We start from the raw sequence: 12,524 nt of genomic DNA, 5'->3' as shown, positions 1-12,524 counted from the left end.
CTAGATGGAATTCAGTATCATGGGAATTTCCTGTAAACCTTATTGACATCTAGTGGATACATTTGGTATTTTCCATTTAAATAGATGAAAAGCATTCAACTAGCACAAGAACCTTTTAATTTTTATCATATATATATATTTTTTTTTTTATTTAAAATGAAAAAGTGGAAAACATTGATTTAAAACCGAAAAAAAATAAAAATTGCATTTGGCCATTGGATGGGGCTATATATCATGAAAACATTCTTCTTATGATACTTAGCATCACCTACTGGCCAAATGCAATATTTTACATTTTAAATAAATGGAAAACATTCCACCAGCACAGGAAATAGCCTAATAATGGGGTTATGGGGATGGTGAGGAGGGGAGGTGTCCTGTAGTCCTGTTTTAGCTTGACAACACTGCTCCTCCATAGATACAGTATGGTGAATATTGTCACCCTAGGACAGGAAGTGTGGTCCTGGCAGGATCACCAAGTGAAAATGAAAGGAAAAAAGCCTGGAATGAAAACTAATGAGGCCATCACATCTAAGGCCTGGTAAGCTGCAATACATGACATTTTTTTGAGGGGGTTAAGATACGCTTCGAAACAACCTAATACATTAGGGCAATTATAAAAAAATAAAAATAGCTTTTGCAAAAACTGGAGCCGTTTCAACCGAAACGTTAAGTGTTGCCACAATGCAATAATAATGTGTCTCTCTGTCCTCATCTTCTAACAGACAAATAGATCTTTTGTTGTGGATTTTGCCCTTGTGTATTAAAGAATGTTTTGGTCTTCAATTAGCCGAGTCAGTAATTACAGACAAAGGGAAACTTCACTCAGCATTGTGTAACACATCTCACACTTGAACTCTGATGCAAAAACAAAACACGTTATTGGGCTATTTCCTATGCTGGTAAAATGTTTTTCCATGATTTAAAATGGAACATACTGTATTTGGCCACTAGATGGAATTCAGTATCACGGAAATTTCCTGTGAACCTTATTGACATCTAGTGGATACATTTGGTATTTTCCATTTAAATAGATGAAAAGCATTCAACTAGCACAAGAATCTTTTAATTTTTCTCATATATTTAAAAAAAATATTTAATCTAAAGTGAAAAAGTGGAAAACATTAATTTAAAAGCAAAAAAAATAGCAAATTAAAAAAAATAAAGTTTTGGTCTACAATTAGCTGAGTCAGTAATTACAGAGAAAAGGAAACTTCACTCAGTATTGTGTAACACATCTCACACTTGAACTCTGGTGCAAAAAAAAACAGATTACACCCCCTAACACTATCACCACTCCCCAGACAACCAATGGAGTCTTGGAGTGAGAGGAAGTCCTGCTCTTTTGCCCCCAGCAAGTGCACACCCAGAGTTGATTGCACACCCCCCCCCCCCCCTTAGTGCACCACCCTAGTGACTTTAAGTGGTGTAGTTTTGTGTGGTTCACTCAGTAAAAGTGCATGTCCATGCAAATAGGGCTATTTCCAATGCTGGTAAAATGTTTTCCCATAATTTGGAACACATCTGAGGCCCCGTACACACGACCGAGTTTCTCGGCAGAATTCAGCCAGAAACTCGATCGGAGCCGTATTTTGCCGAGAAACCCGGTCGTGTGTACACTTTTGGCCGAGGAAGCCGACGAGGATCTCGTCGGGCCAAATAGAGAACATCTTCTCTATTTCCTCGTTGTTCAATGGGAAATTTTTCGGCTCGCCGAGATCCTCGGCGGCTTCACAAGGACCTCGACGAGCAAAACGATGTGTTTTGCCCGTCAAGTTTCTCAGAAGTGTGTACGGGGCAAAAAAAAAACGTATCTGTATTTTAGAATGTATATATATATAAATAAATTAAAAAATTGGGGTTTTTGTATTTTTAAAGCCTAACAGACATTTTTTTCCAAAGTGCCCATTCATTTTGGCCAACTAAAAAAAAAAGTTGTAACTATTTATTTTTAGCTGAGGTCAGTGTAATTAGAAAAAAAGTCTTAGGGGCAAAGCTACATTTTAGAGAACAAACTCCTATTTACCAAAAATATATATATCCACTTCAAAACCGGTCACTTTGACCCCTTTCCTTCCCAGGCCAATTTTCAGCGCTCTCGCACTTTTTCAATGACAATTGCGCAGTCATGTGACACTGTACAGCTTTTTTTTTCATTGTGTTCACACTAATAGAGCTTTCTTTTGGTGGTATTTATGCACGACTCTGGTTTTTATTTTTTGCTATATAAGCGGAAAAAAAAGAGGACATTAAAAAAAAAAATATATATATATATATATATATATATATATATATATATATACTATACTTTCTATTTTAACCACTTAAGACCCGGACCAAAATGCAGCTAAAGGACCCGGCCAGGTTTTCGGCACTGCGTCGCTTTAACAGACAATTGCGTGGTCGTGCGACGTGGCTCCCAAACAAAATTGACGTCCTTTTTTTCCCACAAATATAGCTTTCTTTTGGTGGTATTTGATCAACTCTGCGGTTTTTATTTTTTGCGCTATAAACAAAAATAGAGCGACAGTTTTGAAAAAAAATGCAATATTTTTTACTTTTTGCTATAATAAATATCCCCCAAAAATATATATAAAAAAAAAAATTTTCCTCAGTTTAGGCCGATACGTATTTTTCTACCTATTTTTGGTAAAAAAATTGCAATAAGCGTTTATCGGTTGGTTTGCGCAAAATTTATAGCGTTTACAAAATAGGGGATAGTTTTATTGCATTTTTATTATTATTTTTCATTTTTTTACTACTAATGGCGGCGATCAGCGATTTTTTTCATGACTGCGACATTATGGCGGACACTTCGGACAATTTTGACACATTTTTGGGACCATTGTCATGTTTACTGTGAAAATGACAATTGCAGTTTGGGAGTTAACCACAAGGGGGTGCTGATGGGGTTATGTGTGACCTCATGTGTGTTTACAACTGTAGGGGGGTGTGGCTGTAGGTGTGACGTCATTGATTGTGTATCCCTATAAAAGGGATCACACGATCGATGCCGCCGCCACAGTGAAGAACGGGGAAGCTGTGTTTACACACACTTCTCCCCGTTCTTCAGCTCCGGGGACCGATCGTGGGACTCCAGCGGCGATCGGGTCCGCGCGTCCCCCCGTCCTGGTCACTGAGCTTCGGACCGGGTCACGTGCGCGCGCCGCGCTGGGCACATGCACGTACGTGCATGTGCCCAGCCGTGCCATTCTGCCGATGTAAATGTGCAGGAGGCGGTCCTTAAGTGGTTAAAAGAAATAAAATCGAATTTTGACAGAAATTTAAGCCAAAATGTATTCTGCTACATGTCTTTGGTAAAAACAAAAATCCTGTTAAGTGTATAATAATTGGTTCGTGTGATCATTGACGTATGTACGTAGATGATCACGGACCTATGTGTGCAGATAATCATTGGGACATATGATTTTACTGGGACGTGTGTGGGGACATGTTTGTGGAGACACTATTTTGGAGACACTGTGGGCCAGATTCTCGTAGATCGGCGTATTTTTGTGCGGGAGTAACATATCCTATTTACGTTACGCCTCCACAAATTAGACGGGCAAGTGCTGTATTCTCAAAGCACTAGCTCCGTAAGTTGCGGCGGCGTAGCGTAAATAGGCCGGCGTAAGCCCGCCTAATTCAAATTTGGAACAGGGGAGCGTGTTTTATGTAAATAACTTGTGACCCGACGTGATTGACGTTTTTCATGCGCCGTCCGTGGAATATCCCAGTGTGCATTGCTCCAAAGTACGCCGCCAGGACGTATTTGTTTCGACGTGAACGTAAATGACGTCCAGCCCCATTCACGGGCGACTTACCCAAACGATGTAAAATATTCAAACATTAGTACGCCGCATGTACACCTCATATAGCAGGGGTAACTTTACCCCCGGGAAAAGCCTAACGTAAACGGCGTATCTGTACTGCGTCGGCCGGGCGTACGTTCGTGAATTCGCGTATCTAGCTGATTTACATATTTCTAGGCGGAAATCTGGAGATACGCCGTCGTATCACCTTCGAGAATCAGGGCCTGTGTGTGTTTACACTGTGTGGAGACATGTGTGTGGGGATACTATTTTGGGGGACATGTGCGTGTGTACACTGTGTGGGGACACTATTTTGGTGACATGTGTGTGTTTACACTGTGTGTGGACATGTGTGTGGGGACATGTGTGTGGGGACACTATTTTGGGGACACTGTGTGTGGATACGTGTGTGAGGACATTAGGGTGACCACATTTCCAAACTACCATTCAGGGACACCCTCCTTTCCCAAAAATCAGCTTGTGCTGTAACGAATCACAGTACAGTGATTAGACACAAGAGGCAGGATTTATGATTTCTCCAATCATAAGCAGGGGGCGGGGATTGTGCTCCTCCAGGCATTCCCGGCCAGGACAAGTACTGTCAGTGAGTAAAGCGGTGATGTGGCAGCCTTTTTTTGGGGGCATCAGATTGGCCCGGGGGGGGGGTGGCTGTGTCAGTTTCATTCCGGGACACTGTATTGTCCTGGAATGAAGGTGCCCGGGACAGACCTGCAAAATGCAGGACTGTCCCGGGCAATCCGGGACACGTGGTCACCCTAGAGGACATGTGTATAGGGACACTATTTTGGGGACACAGTGTGTGTTTACAATGTGTGGGAACATGTGTGTGGATTACTATTTTGGGGACACTGTGTGTGTTTACACTGTGTGGGGACATGTGTGTGGGGACACTATTTTGGGGACACTGTGTGTGTTTACACTGTGTGGGGACTTGTGTGTGGGGACACTATTTTGGGGACACTGTGTGGGGACACTGGGCCGGTGATCAGTGTGTAAAAAGCTGTAAAAAACAGCTCATATTCACTGATCACCGGCCGGCTGCAGAGATCCGCTCTCCTCACTGACAACTAATGTGTGAGGAGAGGAGAGATGATCGCTTAGCAAGCAGCTCTCTGGTTACATTACATGAGGGCTGTGATTGGACAAGTGGCGGTTCGTCCATAGAGGGCGCTGGAGCGCCGCCCCCTCTGGCTCTCACCGCCACTGAGTCTAATAACATAGATTCATGCATTGCACGAATCTATGTTATTATCGCCGCTGCCGCTGTTCTATTCAGATGATCGGCGCTCATGTCCGGCCATCTGAATAACGGCAGCTGGTTGGCTGTACGGAAGTGCCTATCAGAGCCAACAGCTCTGATAGGCTTTTCCGAGTACAGCCCTCGGGTCCCGGGAAGCTTATACAAGGAACGCACTAGGGATGCGCTCCTTGTATAAGACTGACAGGCGCCTCAGCCAATCAGGTTGGCCGATTCTGGCTACCGGTAACCTAATTGGCTGAGACGCCTGTCAGTCATCGAGGGCGGTAGAAGACATCGAGGGACGTGGATGGCTGACTCCAGTAAAGGTAGGTGCCAGGCAGGGGGGGGGGGGGAAGGGGCACTTTTTCAGGGCACAGCGGCGACATCAATGGGCACAGTGGCGACAATAGGCACAGTGGGGACAATGGGCACAGTGGGGACAATTAAAGGGCACAGTGGCGACAATTAAAGGGCACAGCGGTGACAATTAAAGGGCACAGTGGTGACAATTAAAGGGCACAGTGGTGACAATTGATGGCACAGTGGCTGTGTTTGATGGCATGGCACATTGGCTGCCTTTGATGGAATGGCATAGTGGTGACAATTGATGGCACAGTGGCTGCGTTTGATGGCATGGCACAGTGGTGACAATTAATGGCACAATGGTGACAATTGATGGCACAGTGGCTGCATTTGATGGGCACAGTGAGGCTGCAATTTTTTTTTCCGTTTGCGCCACCCCAAAAATGTTGAGCACCAGCCGCCACTGGATTGGACACAGTCGTCATGTGATCAGGAGGGACAATCACAGAGCCCCCCCTGCCGATCGGTGATGCGCCGTGTCCGGGTGACACAAGCACATCAGGATCGTACTGTATATGCGTATATGTGCAGTGGTCGGGTGGGAGGTGGATTTATATATACAGTATATTATATGCTTGCTGTGTACTCACTGTAATCACTCAATGGTTTCCCTTGGCAAAATTGTATGTTTATATATACATCTAAACTTCCTCTCGTGGACGCAATAAAAGCCAAGGCATTACAGGGAAGTGTATCATACTGGTAACACGGCGCCGCCAAAACCCACCACCTTGTAATTACATTTGTCAGAAGTTCCTGTCCCCGGGGCTTAGTAAGTAAAGGAGAATTTTTCTTTGGTACCAACAAGAAAGGAATAAATATTGTTATTGCCACTTCAAGCTTTCGTAAAATCTTTTTTGGAGTATTAATTAGAGGCTAAGCGATAACAAGTTAGATGACTGAACCTGGTGTCATTGCGAGGAATGGTTCTCATGCTGAGAACTCTACATCTTGTGTGAAGATTCTAATGCTAGAAGACTAAACCTCCCATCTGCTTTCCGCAACTCCAGCCAAATACTAAACACACATTGGAAACACGAGTGTAGATGCTTTCAATTGAGGGTAACCACGCCAAAAAAAACATTGTGCCAAATTTGTATCAATTACCGTATCAAACTTGATGGAGTTGGCCTTCATACTGCAGGTTCACCTAGCCGCAGTAAGTGTTTTATTATATTTAATCCGTGAGTGCAAAAGAAGTCTACAAAACAGCTCATCGGTGGTCCAATTGGTAGAGGTGCCCCCTCACCCCATCAGTCTTCTCACCCATCACTAATTAGACATCTCAGCCTGGATGTCACACCACTTCTCCAAACTCAATCTATCCAAAACCGTAAAATCATAATATCCCCCCACGTGCCCCTTCCCCAGACTTCTCGGTCAAAACCAATTGCATTAATTATCAACCCGTCCCTGCATGCCAAGGAGCTAGGTGTTATCCTAGACTTCGAACTATCCTTTCGGTCCCATATCCAAGACTTTCCGCCGCAACCTCCGCAACATCTCCAAGATGCGCAACTTCCTAGCCAATGACTCCACAAAGCTCCTAGTTCACTCTCTGGTCATCTCTCACCTCAACTAGTGCAACTCCCCCCTCATTGGCTTACCCTTATATAGGCTATCCCCTCTTCAGTTGAATGCTGCTGCCAGGCTCATCCACCTTACCAACAGTTGAGTGTCTTCTACTCCTCTCTGCCAATCCACTGGCTGCCACCCACCCACCCAACAAATTAAATTCAAGATTTTGAGTGTCTGCTACTCCTCTCTGCCAATCCACTGGCTGTCACTCGCCAAACAAATTAAATTCAAGATGTTGAGTGTCTTCTACTCCTGTCTGCCAATCCACTGGCTGCCATTCACCCAACAAATTAAATTCAAGACGTTGAGTGTCTGCTACGCCCCTCTGCCAATCCACTGGCTGCCATTCACCCAACAAATTAAATTCAAGATGTTGAGTGTCTTCTACTCCTGTCTGCCAATCCACTGGCTGCCACTCGCCCAACAAATTAAATTCAAGATATTGAGTGTCTGCTACTCCTCTCTGCCAATCCACTGGCTGCCATTCGCCCAACAAATTAAATTCAAGATGTTGAGTGTCTTCTACTCCTCTCTGCCAATCGACTGGCTGCCACTCACCCAATAAATTAAATTCAAGATGTTGAGTGTCTTCTACTCCTCTCTGCCAATCCACTGGCTGCCATTCGCCCAACAAATTAAATTCAAGATGTTGAGTGTCTTCTACTCCTCTCTGCCAATCGACTGGCTGCCACTCACCCAATAAATTAAATTCAAGATGTTGAGTGTCTTCTACTCCTCTCTGCCAATCCACTGGCTGCCATTCGCCCAACAAATTAAATTCAAGATGTTGAGTGTCTTCTACTCCTCTCTGCCAATCCACTGGCTGCCACTAGGGCCAGATTAAGAACATCATGGGCCTGGTGCTAAGGGTTTTTTGGGCCTTTTATAAATAATAAATAAATATGCAAAATGTTTTTGTTATAACAAATTAAATTAAAGAGAGAAAGACAGTGAGGTCAAGAGAGGGGTGAGGGGTAAGAGAGGGAGGATGAGAGAGAAAGGGGGGGTAAGAGAGAGAGGATGCGCAAGAGCATGCATGGGAGTGACATCAACGCAGCCCAGCCAAGGAGAGTCAGTACGTCCACTAACACACAGTTCCTTTCTCTATCTGCAACGTAGAGAGCGTCCTGACTCCCCCGTAGTCCAAGGGAGGGGGCGAGCACGACACTCCACACCAGGGAGAAAGCCTTGCATTACTGTGTGGAGTTACAGACAGAAGAACAGGAAGTGAGGATTTCTCAGAGGAAATAAGGACATTTAAAAGCAAAACGGAAGGATGAGGTAAGTGAAGGAGGACTGCACTAAGGTAAAGGAAGCTATTTAGGGGGAAAAAATATTGTACCTTTACAACCCCTTTAAGACTTAAGCTGTGAGAGGCAAATGCAGACCAGCATAGAGACCACTCACACTTCTGTAGCAGATGATGCAAGTCCGAAAAAGAGGGTTGCAAAAGAATCTTTATTGGAGACAGAAAACATGGATCTGCCAAGGTTAGTAATAATGGGCCAGATTCACATAGAAGTGCGGCGGCGTAACGTATCGTATATACGTTACACCACCGTAAGTTTTCATCACAAGTGCCTGATTCACCAAGCACTTGCGTGAAAACTTACGCCCGCGGCCTCCGGCGCAAGCCCGCCTAATTCAAAGGCCATTTAAATTAGGCACGCTCCCGCGCCGGACATACTGCGCATGCTCCGTTTTGAATTTCCCACCGTGCTTTGCGCGAAGTGACGTAATTTTTTTTGACGGCGACGTGCGTAGCGTACGTTCGTATTCCCGGACGTCTTATGCAAAAAAAATAATAATTTGAAATTCGACCCGGGAATACTTTAACATGGCTCGACTAAAGTTAAGCCATGTTAAAGCAGCCGTAACTTTGCGACGGGAAAAAATTACTAGCAACGACGTAAGGAACGCGAAAACCGTTGTGGATCGCCGTAAATCCTCATTTGCATACCCGACGCTGGAATACGATGCGAACTCCACCCAGCGGCGGCCGAAGTATTGCATCCTAAGATCTGACGGTGTAAAACAATTACACCTGTCGGATCTAAGGGCCAGACCACCCCACCTCCCCCTTACATCAAATGTCAAAAGCCCCCCCCCCCCCATCAAAAGTCAAGTGTTCCCCACCCTTTGTTACATCACAGTGTACCCCCCTTACCTTGTGCTGTTGCCCAGAAGAAGCTGTGGGCGGAGCAGAGAAAGTGAAGAGTCTGGAGGAGTACCAGAGGAGGGCAGGAGTCACCTGCTAAATGCTGAGAACAGGGGGGGCAGAGACGAGGTGGTGCTGTGGCTGCACACAGAGGCACAGGATCTGTAGGAGGAGTTCTGTCCTCATCTCTGCTGCAGACTGCTGAGATGGGGGAGGCAGAAATGAGTCTCTCCGCAGCTGCACGGAGACGCACAGGATCAGGCGGAGGAGTTCTGTCCTCATCTCTACTGCCAACTGCTGAGACAAGGAGGGGGCAGAGACAAGGGGGGCACCACAGCTTTAGAAGAGGTGCAAAGGCCACATGAAATGGCCTGGTGGGCTGGATTTGACCCACAGGCCTTGTGTTTGGCATATGTGCCCTAGAGTGACTGTAGCCTTTAACAGATGTAAGTAATTTGCTCTTTTTCTTTTTTGCTATTGTTGAACAGTTTTTGAGCGAATTATCTATATTGAGACAATTAATATACACTATAAGGGCTCTGCCACCTACCTCTTTCTTTTTCAGTAGATATCCTGAGCTACACCAAAGACCACTGGTCAGTCCATTGGAACCAAACCCCTCTGGCCTTAGTAGACCACCACATCCTAGAGCTTATTACATCTAAGTTATCACTTGATACAGGTAAAGGTCATCCCATAGCTGTTTCCATAAATTCACTTTTTTAAAGTTTTCTAGGTTATTAAAAGTACCGTATTTATCGGCATATACCGCGCACTTTTTTGCCCTGAAAATCAGGGCAAAATCGTGGGTGCGCGGTATACGCCGATACCCGCTCGTTTCCCGCGCCGAGTTTGAATACTGCGCCAACATATACCGAGCGCAGTACACTCGGGTATAGTCGGGCAGTCTCGGCTCCTTCCACGCTCACGTCCTGGACGTACAGGACGTCAGCGCGAGATTTGCCGAGCATTGCCGACAATACACGAGTGTACTGCGCTCTGTATATGTCGGCGCATTATTCAAACTCGGCGCAGGAAATGAGCGGGGAGGACGCGAGGACGCCACAGAAGGACGCCGGACCCGACGAAGAGGACACCCGAAGCCGCAGACGGATGCCGGACCCGACGAAGAGGACACCCGAAGCCGCAGAAGGACGCCGGACCCGACGAAGAGGACACCCGAAGCCGCAGAAGGACGCCGGACCCGACGAAGAGGACACCCGAAGCCGCAGACGGACGCCGGACCCGACGAAGAGGACACCCGAAGCCGCAGACGGACGCCGGACACGACGAGGCCGCCGATGGACGCCGCGCAAGACACCAAAACTGTAAGTACAAAAAAACCTTTTTTCCCACAGGATTCGGGGCAACTTTAGGGGTGCGCGGTATACGCGGTAGCGCGCTATACCGTGATAAATACGGTAACTGACTGACTCAATTTTCTCATATATGATTCTATGATATCTGACATTTTCAAGGCATTTGAGGTGAAGGCTGAGAAAAGTATGTCCTGCAAACCACAAAAATGTAAATCACTGAACAAAGAATATCTCTGAAGAAACTCAATCGTCAAAGGTTATTTTGTCTGGAAAATAATTCTTCTTCATAATGAACATGGAACTTGCTAGCTCTTCAGTAGGTATTTTCCTTTAAGTTAACTCCATGTTTGAAAAAAAAAAAAGGATAGATAGATAGATAGATAGATAGATAGATAGATAGATAGATAGATAGATAGATAGAATATACATACAGCAGAGAGATAGATACACTATATTGCCAAAAGTATTGGGACACCTGCCTTTACACACACATGAACTTTAACCACCTCAATACTGGGCACTTTCACCCCCTTCCTGCCCAGGCCATTTTTCAGCTTTCAGCGCTGTCACTGTTTTTTTTTTTTTAACTATTTTTTTCTCAGTTTAGGCAGATATGTATTCTTCTACATATTTTTTGTAAAAAAAATGCAATAAGCGTATATTGATTGGTTTTTACAAATATTATAGGGCCAGATTCTCGTACAGCGGCGTATCTTTGTGCGGGCGTAACGTATCCGATTTATGTTACGCCTCCGCAACTTAGACGGGCAAGTGCAAGTGCAGGGTCTTTCTAACAGACTCTCCAACAGAAGCCCTCTGTGTGTCCATCAGAGATTCCCCCCTCCAGGTCCCAATAAAGTACTCTGCTTCTCTTGCTGTATTTTGTTTATTGTTAAGAGATCATGTAAGGATCCCAGGTTAATGAAGACTTTGTGGGGGAGCATCTCTGTGGTTGGGTCATTGCTATAGAAATATTTGTAAAGGGGAGGGGTTAGTAAAATGACCACACCCATGTGGGGGCACCAGAAATATTAATGCACCCAGGCACCTGTGACCCTAGGATCAGCCCTGGGAGGACAGGACTAGATGATGCTAGCTAGATGTTCTTCACCCAGGAATTGAGGCTGGAGTTCTCTGATTTGCTGCAGCTTCTAATGCACATTGTGAGAAGCTCACAGTGTGCAGTGAAATCAGTGTAAGCTATCTCAGTCCAGGAAAGGAGCAGGTACAACTCTGCAGGCTGGAGGTCAGGCTACTAGAATTTCTGGTCTGCTCTGTCACCTTCCAAGCATCCATCCAGTGGACAAGTGACGGGACACAGAGCTCTTTTCATCAGAACAGTATTTGTGTGCCGAGCCCTTGCATTATTCTGAACTGTGTGGTTATACGATCTCATATTGTCCTCGAGGTTTACCGCACCGGCCTCTCTCAGTCAAATTGCATATTTCATGTTTTGCTTTTTCGACATTTGCTAAAAATGATTCATTCAGCTGCAGCCTTAACCCTACGCCTGCCGGGATCTGGTGAAGTCCATGGGCTGGAAAATAGGAACTAAGGGCCAGATTCACAAAAGAGATACGACGGCGTTTCTCCTGATACGCCGTCGTATCTCTGTTTCTAACTATGCCACTGATTCATAGAATCAGCTACGCATAGATAGGCAGAAGATCCGACAGGTGTAATGGACTTACACTGTCGGATCTTAGGATGCAGTACCGCGGCCGCCGCTGGGGGGAGTTTGCGTCGTAAACCAGCGTCGGGTATGCAAATTAGGAGTTACGGCGATCCACAAAGATTTTTCCTGTCGTTACGTCATCGCGAGTGTTAGATTTCCGTCGCAAAGATAGGGCACCTTTAACATGGTGTAAAAGTACTCCACCATGTTAAAGTATGCCCGTCTTTCCCGCGTCGCTTTTGAATTTTTTTTTAAATCTTTTATTTTTCCCGGCGTAAATCTTTTTTCACGTCGCGATTCACAAAACGTCTGCGCGTCGTAATTTCGCGCAAAGCACGTCGGGAAATTTGCGACGGGA

The sequence above is a fragment of the Rana temporaria genome, chromosome 10, assembly GCF_905171775.1.
Source record: "Rana temporaria chromosome 10, aRanTem1.1, whole genome shotgun sequence".
In the NCBI taxonomy this organism is placed as follows: domain Eukaryota; kingdom Metazoa; phylum Chordata; class Amphibia; order Anura; family Ranidae; genus Rana; species Rana temporaria.
Note: the sequence above shows the minus strand (reverse complement) of the source record.